Source organism: Genypterus blacodes, unplaced genomic scaffold (genome assembly GCF_046128005.1).
Source record: "Genypterus blacodes isolate CSIRO-AG114 ecotype Tasmania unplaced genomic scaffold, CSIRO-AGI_Gbla_v1 ptg000039l_1, whole genome shotgun sequence".
NCBI lineage: Eukaryota > Metazoa > Chordata > Actinopteri > Ophidiiformes > Ophidiidae > Genypterus > Genypterus blacodes.
Genome location: NW_027466852.1, coordinates 2,734,685 through 2,751,431, shown reverse-complemented (window position 1 = coordinate 2,751,431; position 16,747 = coordinate 2,734,685). Strand labels below are relative to the sequence as shown.

Genomic DNA, 16,747 nt, shown 5'->3' with positions numbered 1-16,747 from the left:
ACCCGGGTCAAGTCATTGTGTACACACAACTACGTTAAAGTTCATGAATATCACAATTAACATGATGCCTTCATTAGAAACACACATTTCTGGTTAGTCAAGTCTTACCTCATGAAACTGATAATCCACACATAGAACATAAAAAGTGACCACTAACAACTCCTACGCTCACGATGGTCATCATCATCATCTTCATCATCTTCATCATCATCTTCATCATCACACAGTGGCTCGTCTCATTCACTTCTCATGTGCATTTATTCTTTATATATTATGACCATGTACAATACTGGTTTTCTGATTGTGTGCTTTCATATATCTTTCCTAATGTAACTTCAATGTTTTTTGAAATGTTTATGGGTTCAAAGCCAGCTGGAACCATCTTTGGCTTTTCCTCACTTCCACACACACACACACACACACACACGGTCTCTCTCTCTCTCTCTCTCTCTCTCTCTCTCTGTGTGTGGGGAGGGGGCGTATACAGAATACCAGGACAGAGGGAGTGTTAATTTGCAAATTGTAGAAGTTTCTCAGTTATATTCCTTTTTAAAGCTCTTTAAATGTCATTGTACTTTTGTACAGCTGTGCAGCATTGAGTGAAGTGTAAAAAGCTGCAATAATATTTCCTGAAATGACAGTGAAGGAGAAACAGCGCCCCCCGCTGCTTAGAGGGCGAAAATGCTTACGGCACCGGGTATTCCCAGGCGGTCTCCCATCCAAGTACTAACCCGGCCCGACCCTGCTTAGCTTCCGAGATCGGACGAGATCGGGCGTGTTCAGAGTGGTATGGCCGTAAACGAGGAGTGCAGCCACACACAGGCTCTTTATAGGTGAGACAGACCCGGGTCAAGTCACTGTGCACACAAAGATACCAAACTACGTTTTTGGAAAATAATTTATGATCCAAATCAACATTTAAAGCTTTGGTGATGGAGGGTTAGGTCAGGAGAAATGAATTTCTCCTCTTTTCCTCTCCTTTTCTCTCTTTTTTTTCTTATCTTGTCTTCTACCCCAGTGTCATTTAGTAAATATTATTGTCGCATTTTACACTTCACTCAATGCTGCACAGCTGTAGAACTTTCTTCATCTTTGTTCATATAATTGTGATGTTGAATAATTAGCCAATTGAAAGAGGTTCTCAGTTATATTCCTTTTTAAAGCTCTTTAAATGTTATTGTACTTTTGTACAGCTGTGCAGCATTGAGTGAAGTGTAAAAAGCTGCAATAATATTTCCTGAAATGACAGTGAAGGAGAAACAGCGCCCCCCGCTGCTTAGAGGGCAAAAATGCTTACGGCACCGGGTATTCCCAGGCGGTCTCCCATCCAAGTACTAACCCGGCCCGACCCTGCTTAGCTTCCGAGATCAGACGAGATCGGGCATGTTCAGAGTGGTATGGCCGTAAACGAGGAGTGCAGCCACACACAGGCTCTTTATAGGTGAGACAGACCCGGGTCAAGTCATTGTGTACACACAACTACGTTAAAGTTCATGAATATCACAATTAACATGATGCCTTCATTAGAAACACACATTTCTGGTTAGTCAAGTCTTACCTCATGAAACTGATAATCCACACATAGAACATAAAAAGTGACCACTAACAACTCCTACGCTCACGATGGTCATCATCATCATCTTCATCATCTTCATCATCATCTTCATCATCACACAGTGGCTCGTCTCATTCACTTCTCATGTGCATTTATTCTTCATATATTATGACCATGTACAATACTGGTTTTCTGATTGTGTGCTTTCATATATCTTTCCTAATGTAACTTCAATGTTTTTTGAAATGTTTATGGGTTCAAAGCCAGCTGGAACCATCTTTGGCTTTTCCTCACTTCCACACACACACACACACACACACACGGTCTCTCTCTCTCTCTCTCTCTCTCTCTCTCTCTCTCTCTCTCTCTCTCTCTGTGTGTGTGGGGAGGGGGCGTATACAGAATACCAGGACAGAGGGAGTGTTAATTTGCAAATTGTAGAAGTTTCTCAGTTATATTCCTTTTTAAAGCTCTTTAAATGTTATTGTACTTTTGTACAGCTGTGCAGCATTGAGTGAAGTGTAAAAAGCTGCAATAATATTTCCTGAAATGACAGTGAAGGAGAAACAGCGCCCCCCGCTGCTTAGAGGGCAAAAATGCATGCGGCACCGGGTATTCCCAGGCGGTCTCCCATCCAAGTACTAACCCGGCCCGACCCTGCTTAGCTTCCGAGATCGGACGAGATCGGGCGTGTTCAGAGTGGTATGGCCGTAAACGAGGAGTGCAGCCACACACAGGCTCTTTATGGGTGAGACAGACCCGGGTCAAGTCAGTGTGTACACACAACTACATTAAAGTTCATGAATATCACAATTAACATGATGCCTTCATTAGAAACACACATTTCTGGTTAGTCAAGTCTTACCTCATGAAACTGATAATCCACACATAGAACATAAAAAGTGACCACTAACAACTCCTACGCTCACGATGGTCATCATCATCATCTTCATCATCTTCATCATCATCTTCATCATCACACAGTGGCTCGTCTCATTCACTTCTCATGTGCATTTATTCTTCATATATTATGACCATGTACAATACTGGTTTTCTGATTGTGTGCTTTCATATATCTTTCCTAATGTAACTTCAATGTTTTTTGAAATGTTTATGGGTTCAAAGCCAGCTGGAACCATCTTTGGCTTTTCCTCACTTCCACACACACACACACACACACACACGGTCTCTCTCTCTCTCTCTCTCTCTCTCTCTCTCTCTCTCTCTCTCTCTCTCTCTCTGTGTGTGGGGAGGGGGCGTATACAGAATACCAGGACATAGGGAGTGTTAATTTGCAAATTGTAGAAGTTTCTCAGTTATATTCCTTTTTAAAGCTCTTTAAATGTTATTGTACGTTTGTACAGCTGTGCAGCATTGAGTGAAGTGTAAAAAGCTGCAATAATATTTCCTGAAATGACAGTGAAGGAGAAACAGCGCCCCCCGCTGCTTAGAGGGCGAAAATGCTTACGGCACCGGGTATTCCCAGGCGGTCTCCCATCCAAGTACTAACCCGGCCCGACCCTGCTTAGCTTCCGAGATCGGACGAGATCGGGCGTGTTCAGTGTGGTATGGCCGTAAACGAGGCGTGCAGCCACACACAGGCTCTTTATAGGTGAGACAGACCCGGGTCAAGTCATTGTGTACACACAACTACGTTAAAGTTCATGAATATCACAATTAACATGATGCCTTCATTAGAAACACACATTTCTGGTTAGTCAAGTCTTACCTCATGAAACTGATAATCCACACATAGAACATAAAAAGTGACCACTAACAACTCCTACGCTCACGATGGTCATCATCATCATCTTCATCATCTTCATCATCATCTTCATCATCACACAGTGGCTCGTCTCATTCACTTCTCATGTGCATTTATTCTTCATATATTATGACCATGTCCAATACTGGTTTTCTGATTGTGTGCTTTCATATATCTTTCCTAATGTAACTTCAATGTTTTTTGAAATGTTTATGGGTTCAAAGCCAGCTGGAACCATCTTTGGCTTTTCCTCACTTCCACACACACACACACGGTCTCTCTCTCTCTCTCTCTCTCTCTCTCTCTCTCCCTCTCTCTCTCTCTCTCTCTCTCTCTCTGTGTGTGTGGGGAGGGGGCGTATACAGAATACCAGGACGGAGGGAGTGTTAATTTGCAAATTGTATAAGTTTCTCAGTTATATTCCTTTTTAAAGCTCTTTAAATGTTATTGTACTTTTGTACAGCTGTGCAGCATTGAGTGAAGTGTAAAAAGCTGCAATAATATTTCCTGAAATGACAGTGAAGGAGAAACAGCGCCCCCCGCTGCTTAGAGGGCGAAAATGCTTACGGCACCGGGTATTCCCAGGCGGTCTTCCATCCAAGTACTAACCCGGCCCGACCCTGCTTAGCTTCCGAGATCGGACGAGATCGGGCGTGTTCAGAGTGGTATGGCCGTAAACGAGGAGTGCAGCCACACACAGGCTCTTTATAGGTGAGACAGACCCGGGTCAAGTCACTGTGCACACAAAGATACCAAACTACGTTTTTGGAAAATAATTTATGATCCAAATCAACATTTAAAGCTTTGGTGATGGAGGGTTAGGTCAGGAGAAATGAATTTCTCCTCTTTTCCTCTCCTTTTCTCTCTTTTTTTTCTTATCTTGTCTTCTACCCCAGTGTCATTTAGTAAATATTATTGCCGCATTTTACACTTCACTCAATGCTGCACAGCTGTAGAACTTTCTTCATCTTTGTTCATATAATTGTGATGTTGAATAATTAGCCAATTGAAAGAGGTTCTCAGTTATATTCCTTTTTAAAGCTCTTTAAATGTTATTGTACTTTTGTACAGCTGTGCAGCATTGAGTGAAGTGTAAAAAGCTGCAATAATATTTCCTGAAATGACAGTGAAGGAGAAACAGCGACCCCCGCTGCTTAGAGGGCGAAAATGCTTACGGCACCGGGTATTCCCAGGCAGTCTTCCATCCAAGTACTAACCCGGCCCGACCCTGCTTAGCTTCCGAGATCGGACGAGATCGGGCGTGTTCAGAGTGGTATGGCCGTAAACGAGGAGTGCAGCCACACACAGGCTCTTTATAGGTGAGACAGACCCGGGTCAAGTCACTGTGCACACAAAGATACCAAACTACGTTTTTGGAAAATAATTTATGATCCAAATCAACATTTAAAGCTTTGGTGATGGAGGGTTAGGTCAGGAGAAATGAATTTCTCCTCTTTTCCTCTCCTTTTCTCTCTTTTTTTTCTTATCTTGTCTTCTACCCCAGTGTCATTTAGTAAATATTATTGCCGCATTTTACACTTCACTCAATGCTGCACAGCTGTAGAACTTTCTTCATCTTTGTTCATATAATTGTGATGTTGAATAATTAGCCAATTGAAAGAGGTTCTCAGTTATATTCCTTTTTAAAGCTCTTTAAATGTTATTGTACTTTTGTACAGCTGTGCAGCATTGAGTGAAGTGTAAAAAGCTGCAATAATATTTCCTGAAATGACAGTGAAGGAGAAACAGCGCCCCCCGCTGCTTAGAGGGCGAAAATGCTTACGGCACCGGGTATTCCCAGGCGGTCTCCCATCCAAGTACTAACCCGGCCCGACCCTGCTTAGCTTCCGAGATCGGACGAGATCGGGCGTGTTCAGAGTGGTATGGCCGTAAACGAGGAGTGCAGCCACACACAGGCTCTTTATAGGTGAGACAGACCCGGGTCAAGTCACTGTGCACACAAAGATACCAAACTACGTTTTTGGAAAATAATTTATGATCCAAATCAACATTTAAAGCTTTGGTGATGGAGGGTTAGGTCAGGAGAAATGAATTTCTCCTCTTTTCCTCTCCTTTTCTCTCTTTTTTTCCTTATCTTGTCTTCTACCCCAGTGTCATTTAGTAAATATTATTGCCGCATTTTACACTTCACTCAATGCTGCACAGCTGTAGAACTTTCTTCATCTTTGTTCATATAATTGTGATGTTGAATAATTAGCCAATTGAAAGAGGTTCTCAGTTATATTCCTTTTTAAAGCTCTTTAAATGTTATTGTACTTTTGTACAGCTGTGCAGCATTGAGTGAAGTGTAAAAAGCTGCAATAATATTTCCTGAAATGACAGTGAAGGAGAAACAGCGCCCCCCGCTGCTTAGAGGGCGAAAATGCTTACGGCACCGGGTATTCCCAGGCGGTCTCCCATCCAAGTACTAACCCGGCCCGACCCTGCTTAGCTTCCGAGATCGGACGAGATCGGGTGTGTTCAGAGTGGTATGGCCGTAAACGAGGAGTGCAGCCACACACAGGCTCTTTATAGGTGAGACAGACCCGGGTCAAGTCATTGTGTACACACAACTACGTTAAAGTTCATGAATATCACAATTAACATGATGCCTTCATTAGAAACACACATTTCTGGTTAGTCAAGTCTTACCTCATGAAACTGATAATCCACACATAGAACATAAAAAGTGACCACTAACAACTCCTACGCTCACGATGGTCATCATCATCATCTTCATCATCTTCATCATCATCTTCATCATCACACAGTGGCTCGTCTCATTCACTTCTCATGTGCATTTATTCTTCATATATTATGACCATGTACAATACTGGTTTTCTGATTGTGTGCTTTCATATATCTTTCCTAATGTAACTTCAATGTTTTTTGAAATGTTTATGGGTTCAAAGCCAGCTGGAACCATCTTTGGCTTTTCCTCACTTCCACACACACACACACACACACGGTCTCTCTCTCTCTCTCTCTCTTTCTCTCTCTCTCTCTGTGTGTGGGGAGGGGGCGTATACAGAATACCAGGACAGAGGGAGTGTTAATTTGCAAATTGTAGAAGTTTCTCAGTTAAATTCCTTTTTAAAGCTCTTTAAATGTTATTGTACTTTTGTACAGCTGTGCAGCATTGAGTGAAGTGTAAAAAGCTGCAATAATATTTCCTGAAATGACAGTGAAGGAGAAACAGCGCCCCCCGCTGCTTAGAGGGCGAAAATGCTTACGGCACCGGGTATTCCCAGGCGGTCTCCCATCCAAGTACTAACCCGGCCCAACCCTGCTTAGCTTCCGAGATCGGACAAGATCGGGCGTGTTCAGTGTGGTATGGCCGTAAACGAGGAGTGCAGCCACACACAGGCTCTTTATAGGTGAGACAGACCCGGGTCAAGTCACTGTGCACACAAAGATACCAAACTACGTTTTTGGAAAATAATTTATGATCCAAATCAACATTTAAAGCTTTGGTGATGGAGGGTTAGGTCAGGAGAAATTAATTTCTCCTCTTTTCCTCTCCTTTTCTCTCTTTTTTTTCTTATCTTGTCTTCTACCCCAGTGTCATTTAGTAAATATTATTGTCGCATTTTACACTTCACTCAATGCTGCACAGCTGTAGAACTTTCTTCATCTTTGTTCATATAATTGTGATGTTGAATAATTAGCCAATTGAAAGAGGTTCTCAGTTATATTCCTTTTTAAAGCTCTTTAAATGTTATTGTACTTTTGTACAGCTGTGCAGCATTGAGTGAAGTGTAAAAAGCTGCAATAATATTTCCTGAAATGACAGTGAAGGAGAAACAGCGCCCCCCGCTGCTTAGAGGGCAAAAATGCTTACGGCACCGGGTATTCCCAGGCGGTCTCCCATCCAAGTACTAACCCGGCCCGACCCTGCTTAGCTTCCGGGATCGGACGAGATCGGGCGTGTTCAGAGTGGTATGGCCGTAAACGAGGAGTGCAGCCACACACAGGCTCTTTATAGGTGAGACAGACCCGGGTCAAGTCATTGTGTACACACAACTACGTTAAAGTTCATGAATATCACAATTAACATGATGCCTTCATTAGAAACACACATTTCTGGTTAGTCAAGTCTTACCTCATGAAACTGATAATCCACACATAGAACATAAAAAGTGACCACTAACAACTCCTACGCTCACGATGGTCATCATCATCATCTTCATCATCTTCATCATCATCTTCATCATCACACAGTGGCTCGTCTCATTCACTTCTCATGTGCATTTATTCTTCATATATTATGACCATGTACAATACTGGTTTTCTGATTGTGTGCTTTCATATATCTTTCCTAATGTAACTTCAATGTTTTTTGAAATGTTTATGGGTTCAAAGCCAGCTGGAACCATCTTTGGCTTTTCCTCACTTCCACACACACACACACACACACACACGGTCTCTCTCTCTCTCTCTCTCTCTCTCTCTCTGTGTGTGGGGAGGGGGCGTATACAGAATACCAGGACAGAGGGAGTGTTAATTTGCAAATTGTAGAAGTTTCTCAGTTATATTCCTTTTTAAAGTTCTTTAAATGTTATTGTACTTTTGTACAGCTGTGCAGCATTGAGTGAAGTGTAAAAAGCTGCAATAATATTTCCTGAAATGACAGTGAAGGAGAAACAGCGCCCCCCGCTGCTTAGAGGGCAAAAATGCTTACGGCACCGGGTATTCCCAGGCGGTCTCCCATCCAAGTACTAACCCGGCCCGACCCTGCTTAGCTTCCGAGATCGGACGAGATCGGGCGTGTTCAGAGTGGTATGGCCGTAAACGAGGAGTGCAGCCACACACAGGCTCTTTATAGGTGAGACAGACCCGGGTCAAGTCACTGTGCACACAAAGATACCAAACTACGTTTTTGGAAAATAATTTATGATCCAAATCAACATTTAAAGCTTTGGTGATGGAGGGTTAGGTCAGGAGAAATGAATTTCTCCTCTTTTCCTCTCCTTTTCTCTCTTTTTTTTCTTATCTTGTCTTCTACCCCAGTGTCATTTAGTAAATATTATTGTCGCATTTTACACTTCACTCAATGCTGCACAGCTGTAGAACTTTCTTCATCTTTGTTCATATAATTGTGATGTTGAATAATTAGCCAATTGAAAGAGGTTCTCAGTTATATTCCTTTTTAAAGCTCTTTAAATGTTATTGTACTTTTGTACAGCTGTGCAGCATTGAGTGAAGTGTAAAAAGCTGCAATAATATTTCCTGAAATGACAGTGAAGGAGAAACAGCGCCCCCCGCTGCTTAGAGGGCGAAAATGCTAACGGCACCGGGTATTCCCAGGCAGTCTCCCATCCAAGTACTAACCCGGCCCGACCCTGCTTAGCTTCCGAGATCGGACGAGATCGGGCCTGTTCAGAGTGGTATGGCCGTAAACGAGGAGTGCAGCCACACACAGGCTCTTTATAGGTGAGACAGACCCGGGTCAAGTCACTGTGCACACAAAGATACCAAACTACGTTTTTGGAAAATAATTTATGATCCAAATCAACATTTAAAGCTTTGGTGATGGAGGGTTAGGTCAGGAGAAATGAATTTCTCCTCTTTTCCTCTCCTTTTCTCTCTTTTTTTTCTTATCTTGTCTTCTACCCCAGTGTCATTTAGTAAATATTATTGTCGCATTTTACACTTCACTCAATGCTGCACAGCTGTAGAACTTTCTTCATCTTTGTTCATATAATTGTGATGTTGAATAATTAGCCAATTGAAAGAGGTTCTCAGTTATATTCCTTTTTAAAGCTCTTTAAATGTTATTGTACTTTTGTACAGCTGTGCAGCATTGAGTGAAGTGTAAAAAGCTGCAATAATATTTCCTGAAATGACAGTGAAGGAGAAACAGCGCCCCCCGCTGCTTAGATGGCAAAAATGCTTACGGCACCGGGTATTCCCAGGCGGTCTCCCATCCAAGTACTAACCCGGCCCGACCCTGCTTAGCTTCCGAGATCGGACGAGATCGGGCATGTTCAGAGTGGTATGGCCGTAAACGAGGAGTGCAGCCACACACAGGCTCTTTATAGGTGAGACAGACCCGGGTCAAGTCATTGTGTACACACAACTACGTTAAAGTTCATGAATATCACAATTAACATGATGCCTTCATTAGAAACACACATTTCTGGTTAGTCAAGTCTTACCTCATGAAACTGATAATCCACACATAGAACATAAAAAGTGACCACTAACAACTCCTACGCTCACGATGGTCATCATCATCATCTTCATCATCTTCATCATCATCTTCATCATCACACAGTGGCTCGTCTCATTCACTTCTCATGTGCATTTATTCTTCATATATTATGACCATGTACAATACTGGTTTTCTGATTGTGTGCTTTCATATATCTTTCCTAATGTAACTTCAATGTTTTTTGAAATGTTTATGGGTTCAAAGCCAGCTGGAACCATCTTTGGCTTTTCCTCACTTCCACACACACACACACACACACACACGGTCTCTCTCTCTCTCTCTCTCTCTCTCTCTCTCTGTGTGTGGGGAGGGGGCGTATACAGAATACCAGGACAGAGGGAGTGTTAATTTGCAAATTGTAGAAGTTTCTCAGTTATATTCCTTTTTAAAGCTCTTTAAATGTTATTGTACTTTTGTACAGCTGTGCAGCATTGAGTGAAGTGTAAAAAGCTGCAATAATATTTCCTGAAATGACAGTGAAGGAGAAACAGCGCCCCCCGCTGCTTAGAGGGCGAAAATGCTTACGGCACCGGGTATTCCCAGGCGGTCTCCCATCCAAGTACTAAGCCGGCCCGACCCTGCTTAGCTTCCGAGATCGGACAAGATCGGGCGTGTTCAGAGTGGTATGGCCGTAAACGAGGAGTGCAGCCACACACAGGCTCTTTATAGGTGAGACAGACCCGGGTCAAGTCACTGTGCACACAAAGATACCAAACTACGTTTTTGGAAAATAATTTATGATCCAAATCAACATTTAAAGCTTTGGTGATGGAGGGTTAGGTCGGGAGAAATGAATTTCTCCTCTTTTCCTCTCCTTTTCTCTCTTTTTTTTCTTATCTTGTCTTCTACCCCAGTGTCATTTAGTAAATATTATTGTCGCATTTTACACTTCACTCAATGCTGCACAGCTGTAGAACTTTCTTCATCTTTGTTCATATAATTGTGATGTTGAATAATTAGCCAATTGAAAGAGGTTCTCAGTTATATTCCTTTTTAAAGCTCTTTAAATGTTATTGTACTTTTGTACAGCTGTGCAGCATTGAGTGAAGTGTAAAAAGCTGCAATAATATTTCCTGAAATGACAGTGAAGGAGAAACAGCGCCCCCCGCTGCTTAGAGGGCAAAAATGCTTACGGCACCGGGTATTCCCAGGCGGTCTCCCATCCAAGTACTAACCCGGCCCGACCCTGCTTAGCTTCCGAGATCGGACGAGATCGGGCGTGTTCAGAGTGGTATGGCCGTAAACGAGGAGTGCAGCCACACACAGGCTCTTTATAGGTGAGACAGACCCGGGTCAAGTCATTGTGTACACACAACTACGTTAAAGTTCATGAATATCACAATTAACATGATGCCTTCATTAGAAACACACATTTCTGGTTAGTCAAGTCTTACCTCATGAAACTGATAATCCACACATAGAACATAAAAAGTGACCACTAACAACTCCTACGCTCACGATGGTCATCATCATCATCTTCATCATCTTCATCATCATCTTCATCATCACACAGTGGCTCGTCTCATTCACTTCTCATGTGCATTTATTCTTCATATATTATGACCATGTACAATACTGATTTTCTGATTGTGTGCTTTCATATATCTTTCCTAATGTAACTTCAATGTTTTTTGAAATGTTTATGGGTTCAAAGCCAGCTGGAACCATCTTTGGCTTTTCCTCACTTCCACACACACACACACACACACACACGGTCTCTCTCTCTCTCTCTCTCTCTCTCTCTCTCTCTCTCTCTGTGTGTGGGGAGGGGGCGTATACAGAATACCAGGACAGAGGGAGTGTTAATTTGCAAATTGTAGAAGTTTCTCAGTTATATTCCTTTTTAAAGCTCTTTAAATGTTATTGTACTTTTGTACAGCTGTGCAGCATTGAGTGAAGTGTAAAAAGCTGCAATAATATTTCCTGAAATGACAGTGAAGGAGAAACAGCGCCCCCCGCTGCTTAGAGGGCGAAAATGCTTACGGCACCGGGTATTCCCAGGCGGTCTCCCATCCAAGTACTAACCCGGCCCGACCCTGCTTAGCTTCCGAGATCGGACGAGATCGGGCGTGTTCAGAGTGGTATGGCCGTAAACGAGGAGTGCAGCCACACACAGGCTCTTTATAGGTGAGACAGACCCGGGTCAAGTCACTGTGCACACAAAGATACCAAACTACGTTTTTGGAAAATAATTTATGATCCAAATCAACATTTAAAGCTTTGGTGATGGAGGGTTAGGTCAGGAGAAATGAATTTCTCCTCTTTTCCTCTCCTTTTCTCTCTTTTTTTCCTTATCTTGTCTTCTACCCCAGTGTCATTTAGTAAATATTATTGTCGCATTTTACACTTCACTCAATGCTGCACAGCTGTAGAACTTTCTTCATCTTTGTTCATATAATTGTGATGTTGAATAATTAGCCAATTGAAAGAGGTTCTCAGTTATATTCCTTTTTAAAGCTCTTTAAATGTTATTGTTCTTTTGTACAGCTGTGCAGCATTGAGTGAAGTGTAAAAAGCTGCAATAATATTTCCTGAAATGACAGTGAAGGAGAAACAGCGCCCCCCGCTGCTTAGAGGGCGAAAATGCTTACGGCACCGGGTATTCCCAGGCGGTCTCCCATCCAAGTACTAACCCAGCCCGACCCTGCTTAGCTTCCGAGATCGGACGAGATCGGGCGTGTTCAGAGTGGTATGGCCGTAAACGAGGAGTGCAGCCACACACAGGCTCTTTATAGGTGAGACAGACCCGGGTCAAGTCATTGTGTACACACAACTACGTTAAAGTTCATGAATATCACAATTAACATGATGCCTTCATTAGAAACACACATTTCTGGTTAGTCAAGTCTTACCTCATGAAACTGATAATCCACACATAGAACATAAAAAGTGACCACTAACAACTCCTACGCTCACGATGGTCATCATCATCATCTTCATCATCTTCATCATCATCTTCATCATCACACAGTGGCTCGTCTCATTCACTTCTCATGTGCATTTATTCTTTATATATTATGACCATGTACAATACTGGTTTTCTGATTGTGTGCTTTCATATATCTTTCCTAATGTAACTTCAATGTTTTTTGAAATGTTTATGGGTTCAAAGCCAGCTGGAACCATCTTTGGCTTTTCCTCACTTCCACACACACACACACACACACGGTCTCTCTCTCTCTCTCTCTCTCTCTCTCTCTGTGTGTGGGGAGGGGGCGTATACAGAATACCAGGACAGAGGGAGTGTTAATTTGCAAATTGTAGAAGTTTCTCAGTTATATTCCTTTTTAAAGTTCTTTAAATGTTATTGTACTTTTGTACAGCTGTGCAGCATTGAGTGAAGTGTAAAAAGCTGCAATAATATTTCCTGAAATGACAGTGAAGGAGAAACAGCGCCCCCCGCTGCTTAGAGGGCAAAAAAGCTTACGGCACCGGGTATTCCCAGGCGGTCTCCCATCCAAGTACTAACCCGGCCCGACCCTGCTTAGCTTCCGAGATCGGACGAGATCGGGCGTGTTCAGAGTGGTATGGCCGTAAACGAGGAGTGCAGCCACACACAGGCTCTTTATAGGTGAGACAGACCCGGGTCAAGTCACTGTGCACACAAAGATACCAAACTACGTTTTTGGAAAATAATTTATGATCCAAATCAACATTTAAAGCTTTGGTGATGGAGGGTTAGGTCAGGAGAAATGAATTTCTCCTCTTTTCCTCTCCTTTTCTCTCTTTTTTTTCTTATCTTGTCTTCTACCCCAGTGTCATTTAGTAAATATTATTGTCGCATTTTACACTTCACTCAATGCTGCACAGCTGTAGAACTTTCTTCATCTTTGTTCATATAATTGTGATGTTGAATAATTAGCCAATTGAAAGAGGTTCTCAGTTATATTCCTTTTTAAAGCTCTTTAAATGTTATTGTACTTTTGTACAGCTGTGCAGCATTGAGTGAAGTGTAAAAAGCTGCAATAATATTTCCTGAAATGACAGTGAAGGAGAAACAGCGCCCCCCGCTGCTTAGAGGGCGAAAATGCTAACGGCACCGGGTATTCCCAGGCAGTCTCCCATCCAAGTACTAACCCGGCCCGACCATGCTTAGCTTCCGAGATCGGACGAGATCGGGCCTGTTCACAGTGGTATGGCCGTAAACGAGGAGTGCAGCCACACACAGGCTCTTTATAGGTGAGACAGACCCGGGTCAAGTCACTGTGCACACAAAGATACCAAACTACGTTTTTGGAAAATAATTTATGATCCAAATCAACATTTAAAGCTTTGGTGATGGAGGGTTAGGTCAGGAGAAATGAATTTCTCCTCTTTTCCTCTCCTTTTCTCTCTTTTTTTTCTTATCTTGTCTTCTACCCCAGTGTCATTTAGTAAATATTATTGTCGCATTTTACACTTCACTCAATGCTGCACAGCTGTAGAACTTTCTTCATCTTTGTTCATATAATTGTGATGTTGAATAATTAGCCAATTGAAAGAGGTTCTCAGTTATATTCCTTTTTAAAGCTCTTTAAATGTTATTGTACTTTTGTACAGCTGTGCAGCATTGAGTGAAGTGTAAAAAGCTGCAATAATATTTCCTGAAATGACAGTGAAGGAGAAACAGCGCCCCCCGCTGCTTAGATGGCAAAAATGCTTACGGCACCGGGTATTCCCAGGCGGTCTCCCATCCAAGTACTAACCCGGCCCGACCCTGCTTAGCTTCCGAGATCGGACGAGATCGGGCATGTTCAGAGTGGTATGGCCGTAAACGAGGAGTGCAGCCACACACAGGCTCTTTATAGGTGAGACAGACCCGGGTCAAGTCATTGTGTACACACAACTACGTTAAAGTTCATGAATATCACAATTAACATGATGCCTTCATTAGAAACACACATTTCTGGTTAGTCAAGTCTTACCTCATGAAACTGATAATCCACACATAGAACATAAAAAGTGACCACTAACAACTCCTACGCTCACGATGGTCATCATCATCATCTTCATCATCTTCATCATCATCTTCATCATCACACAGTGGCTCGTCTCATTCACTTCTCATGTGCATTTATTCTTCATATATTATGACCATGTACAATACTGGTTTTCTGATTGTGTGCTTTCATATATCTTTCCTAATGTAACTTCAATGTTTTTTGAAATGTTTATGGGTTCAAAGCCAGCTGGAACCATCTTTGGCTTTTCCTCACTTCCACACACACACACACACACACACACGGTCTCTCTCTCTCTCTCTCTCTCTCTCTCTCTCTGTGTGTGGGGAGGGGGCGTATACAGAATACCAGGACAGAGGGAGTGTTAATTTGCAAATTGTAGAAGTTTCTCAGTTATATTCCTTTTTAAAGCTCTTTAAATGTTATTGTACTTTTGTACAGCTGTGCAGCATTGAGTGAAGTGTAAAAAGCTGCAATAATATTTCCTGAAATGACAGTGAAGGAGAAACAGCGCCCCCCGCTGCTTAGAGGGCGAAAATGCTTACGGCACCGGGTATTCCCAGGCGGTCTCCCATCCAAGTACTAAGCCGGCCCGACCCTGCTTAGCTTCCGAGATCGGACAAGATCGGGCGTGTTCAGAGTGGTATGGCCGTAAACGAGGAGTGCAGCCACACACAGGCTCTTTATAGGTGAGACAGACCCGGGTCAAGTCACTGTGCACACAAAGATACCAAACTACGTTTTTGGAAAATAATTTATGATCCAAATCAACATTTAAAGCTTTGGTGATGGAGGGTTAGGTCGGGAGAAATGAATTTCTCCTCTTTTCCTCTCCTTTTCTCTCTTTTTTTTCTTATCTTGTCTTCTACCCCAGTGTCATTTAGTAAATATTATTGTCGCATTTTACACTTCACTCAATGCTGCACAGCTGTAGAACTTTCTTCATCTTTGTTCATATAATTGTGATGTTGAATAATTAGCCAATTGAAAGAGGTTCTCAGTTATATTCCTTTTTAAAGCTCTTTAAATGTTATTGTACTTTTGTACAGCTGTGCAGCATTGAGTGAAGTGTAAAAAGCTGCAATAATATTTCCTGAAATGACAGTGAAGGAGAAACAGCGCCCCCCGCTGCTTAGAGGGCAAAAATGCTTACGGCACCGGGTATTCCCAGGCGGTCTCCCATCCAAGTACTAACCCGGCCCGACCCTGCTTAGCTTCCGAGATCGGACGAGATCGGGCGTGTTCAGAGTGGTATGGCCGTAAACGAGGAGTGCAGCCACACACAGGCTCTTTATAGGTGAGACAGACCCGGGTCAAGTCATTGTGTACACACAACTACGTTAAAGTTCATGAATATCACAATTAACATGATGCCTTCATTAGAAACACACATTTCTGGTTAGTCAAGTCTTACCTCATGAAACTGATAATCCACACATAGAACATAAAAAGTGACCACTAACAACTCCTACGCTCACGATGGTCATCATCATCATCTTCATCATCTTCATCATCATCTTCATCATCACACAGTGGCTCGTCTCATTCACTTCTTATGTGCATTTATTCTTCATATATTATGACCATGTACAATACTGATTTTCTGATTGTGTGCTTTCATATATCTTTCCTAATGTAACTTCAATGTTTTTTGAAATGTTTATGGGTTCAAAGCCAGCTGGAACCATCTTTGGCTTTTCCTCACTTCCACACACACACACACACACACACACGGTCTCTCTCTCTCTCTCTCTCTCTCTCTCTCTCTCTCTCTCTGTGTGTGGGGAGGGGGCGTATACAGAATACCAGGACAGAGGGAGTGTTAATTTGCAAATTGTAGAAGTTTCTCAGTTATATTCCTTTTTAAAGCTCTTTAAATGTTATTGTACTTTTGTACAGCTGTGCAGCATTGAGTGAAGTGTAAAAAGCTGCAATAATATTTCCTGAAATGACAGTGAAGGAGAAACAGCGCCCCCCGCTGCTTAGAGGGCGAAAATGCTTACGGCACCGGGTATTCCCAGGCGGTCTCCCATCCAAGTACTAACCCAGCCCGACCCTGCTTAGCTTCCGAGATCGGACGAGATCGGGCGTGTTCAGAGTGGTATGGCCGTAAACGAGGAGTGCAGCCACACACAGGCTCTTTATAGGTGAGACAGACCCGGGTCAAGTCACTGTGCACACAAAGATACCAAACTACGTTTTTGGAAAATAATTTATGATCCAAATCAACATTTAAAGCTTTGGTGATGGAGGGTTAGGTCAGGAGAAATGAA

General features: G+C 42.6%; 23 non-coding genes across 23 annotated transcripts; all 23 read right to left on the bottom strand.

Moving 5' to 3' along the window:
- Window positions 1-682: 682 nt before the first annotated feature.
- Window positions 683-801, bottom strand: LOC142998778 (5S ribosomal RNA). The gene has a single exon (XR_012963072.1). It is a non-coding gene; the product is annotated as a 5S ribosomal RNA (ribosomal RNA).
- Window positions 802-1,290: 489 nt separating this feature from the next.
- Window positions 1,291-1,409, bottom strand: LOC142998700 (5S ribosomal RNA). The gene has a single exon (XR_012962998.1). It is a non-coding gene; the product is annotated as a 5S ribosomal RNA (ribosomal RNA).
- Window positions 1,410-2,152: 743 nt separating this feature from the next.
- LOC142997150 (5S ribosomal RNA) lies at window positions 2,153-2,271 on the bottom strand. The gene has a single exon (XR_012961885.1). It is a non-coding gene; the product is annotated as a 5S ribosomal RNA (ribosomal RNA).
- Window positions 2,272-3,016: 745 nt separating this feature from the next.
- Window positions 3,017-3,135, bottom strand: LOC142998641 (5S ribosomal RNA). The gene has a single exon (XR_012962942.1). It is a non-coding gene; the product is annotated as a 5S ribosomal RNA (ribosomal RNA).
- A 745-nt stretch (window positions 3,136-3,880) lies between these two features.
- Window positions 3,881-3,999, bottom strand: LOC142998705 (5S ribosomal RNA). The gene has a single exon (XR_012963003.1). It is a non-coding gene; the product is annotated as a 5S ribosomal RNA (ribosomal RNA).
- Window positions 4,000-4,488: 489 nt separating this feature from the next.
- LOC142997090 (5S ribosomal RNA) lies at window positions 4,489-4,607 on the bottom strand. The gene has a single exon (XR_012961828.1). It is a non-coding gene; the product is annotated as a 5S ribosomal RNA (ribosomal RNA).
- A 489-nt stretch (window positions 4,608-5,096) lies between these two features.
- On the bottom strand, window positions 5,097-5,215 carry LOC142998766 (5S ribosomal RNA). The gene has a single exon (XR_012963061.1). It is a non-coding gene; the product is annotated as a 5S ribosomal RNA (ribosomal RNA).
- A 489-nt stretch (window positions 5,216-5,704) lies between these two features.
- Window positions 5,705-5,823, bottom strand: LOC142997061 (5S ribosomal RNA). The gene has a single exon (XR_012961801.1). It is a non-coding gene; the product is annotated as a 5S ribosomal RNA (ribosomal RNA).
- A 723-nt stretch (window positions 5,824-6,546) lies between these two features.
- LOC142998835 (5S ribosomal RNA) lies at window positions 6,547-6,665 on the bottom strand. Its single transcript, XR_012963125.1, has one exon. It is a non-coding gene; the product is annotated as a 5S ribosomal RNA (ribosomal RNA).
- Window positions 6,666-7,154: 489 nt separating this feature from the next.
- On the bottom strand, window positions 7,155-7,273 carry LOC142998842 (5S ribosomal RNA). Its single transcript, XR_012963131.1, has one exon. It is a non-coding gene; the product is annotated as a 5S ribosomal RNA (ribosomal RNA).
- A 721-nt stretch (window positions 7,274-7,994) lies between these two features.
- LOC142998754 (5S ribosomal RNA) lies at window positions 7,995-8,113 on the bottom strand. The gene has a single exon (XR_012963050.1). It is a non-coding gene; the product is annotated as a 5S ribosomal RNA (ribosomal RNA).
- A 489-nt stretch (window positions 8,114-8,602) lies between these two features.
- Window positions 8,603-8,721, bottom strand: LOC142997621 (5S ribosomal RNA). The gene has a single exon (XR_012962337.1). It is a non-coding gene; the product is annotated as a 5S ribosomal RNA (ribosomal RNA).
- A 489-nt stretch (window positions 8,722-9,210) lies between these two features.
- LOC142998646 (5S ribosomal RNA) lies at window positions 9,211-9,329 on the bottom strand. Its single transcript, XR_012962947.1, has one exon. It is a non-coding gene; the product is annotated as a 5S ribosomal RNA (ribosomal RNA).
- A 723-nt stretch (window positions 9,330-10,052) lies between these two features.
- LOC142997257 (5S ribosomal RNA) lies at window positions 10,053-10,171 on the bottom strand. The gene has a single exon (XR_012961991.1). It is a non-coding gene; the product is annotated as a 5S ribosomal RNA (ribosomal RNA).
- Window positions 10,172-10,660: 489 nt separating this feature from the next.
- On the bottom strand, window positions 10,661-10,779 carry LOC142998743 (5S ribosomal RNA). Its single transcript, XR_012963039.1, has one exon. It is a non-coding gene; the product is annotated as a 5S ribosomal RNA (ribosomal RNA).
- Window positions 10,780-11,510: 731 nt separating this feature from the next.
- Window positions 11,511-11,629, bottom strand: LOC142998731 (5S ribosomal RNA). Its single transcript, XR_012963028.1, has one exon. It is a non-coding gene; the product is annotated as a 5S ribosomal RNA (ribosomal RNA).
- A 489-nt stretch (window positions 11,630-12,118) lies between these two features.
- LOC142998658 (5S ribosomal RNA) lies at window positions 12,119-12,237 on the bottom strand. Its single transcript, XR_012962958.1, has one exon. It is a non-coding gene; the product is annotated as a 5S ribosomal RNA (ribosomal RNA).
- Window positions 12,238-12,954: 717 nt separating this feature from the next.
- LOC142998591 (5S ribosomal RNA) lies at window positions 12,955-13,073 on the bottom strand. Its single transcript, XR_012962895.1, has one exon. It is a non-coding gene; the product is annotated as a 5S ribosomal RNA (ribosomal RNA).
- Window positions 13,074-13,562: 489 nt separating this feature from the next.
- LOC142997734 (5S ribosomal RNA) lies at window positions 13,563-13,681 on the bottom strand. The gene has a single exon (XR_012962446.1). It is a non-coding gene; the product is annotated as a 5S ribosomal RNA (ribosomal RNA).
- Window positions 13,682-14,170: 489 nt separating this feature from the next.
- On the bottom strand, window positions 14,171-14,289 carry LOC142998645 (5S ribosomal RNA). Its single transcript, XR_012962946.1, has one exon. It is a non-coding gene; the product is annotated as a 5S ribosomal RNA (ribosomal RNA).
- Window positions 14,290-15,012: 723 nt separating this feature from the next.
- LOC142997256 (5S ribosomal RNA) lies at window positions 15,013-15,131 on the bottom strand. The gene has a single exon (XR_012961990.1). It is a non-coding gene; the product is annotated as a 5S ribosomal RNA (ribosomal RNA).
- A 489-nt stretch (window positions 15,132-15,620) lies between these two features.
- On the bottom strand, window positions 15,621-15,739 carry LOC142998719 (5S ribosomal RNA). The gene has a single exon (XR_012963017.1). It is a non-coding gene; the product is annotated as a 5S ribosomal RNA (ribosomal RNA).
- Window positions 15,740-16,470: 731 nt separating this feature from the next.
- On the bottom strand, window positions 16,471-16,589 carry LOC142998657 (5S ribosomal RNA). The gene has a single exon (XR_012962957.1). It is a non-coding gene; the product is annotated as a 5S ribosomal RNA (ribosomal RNA).
- Between the last annotated feature and the right edge of the window lie 158 nt (window positions 16,590-16,747).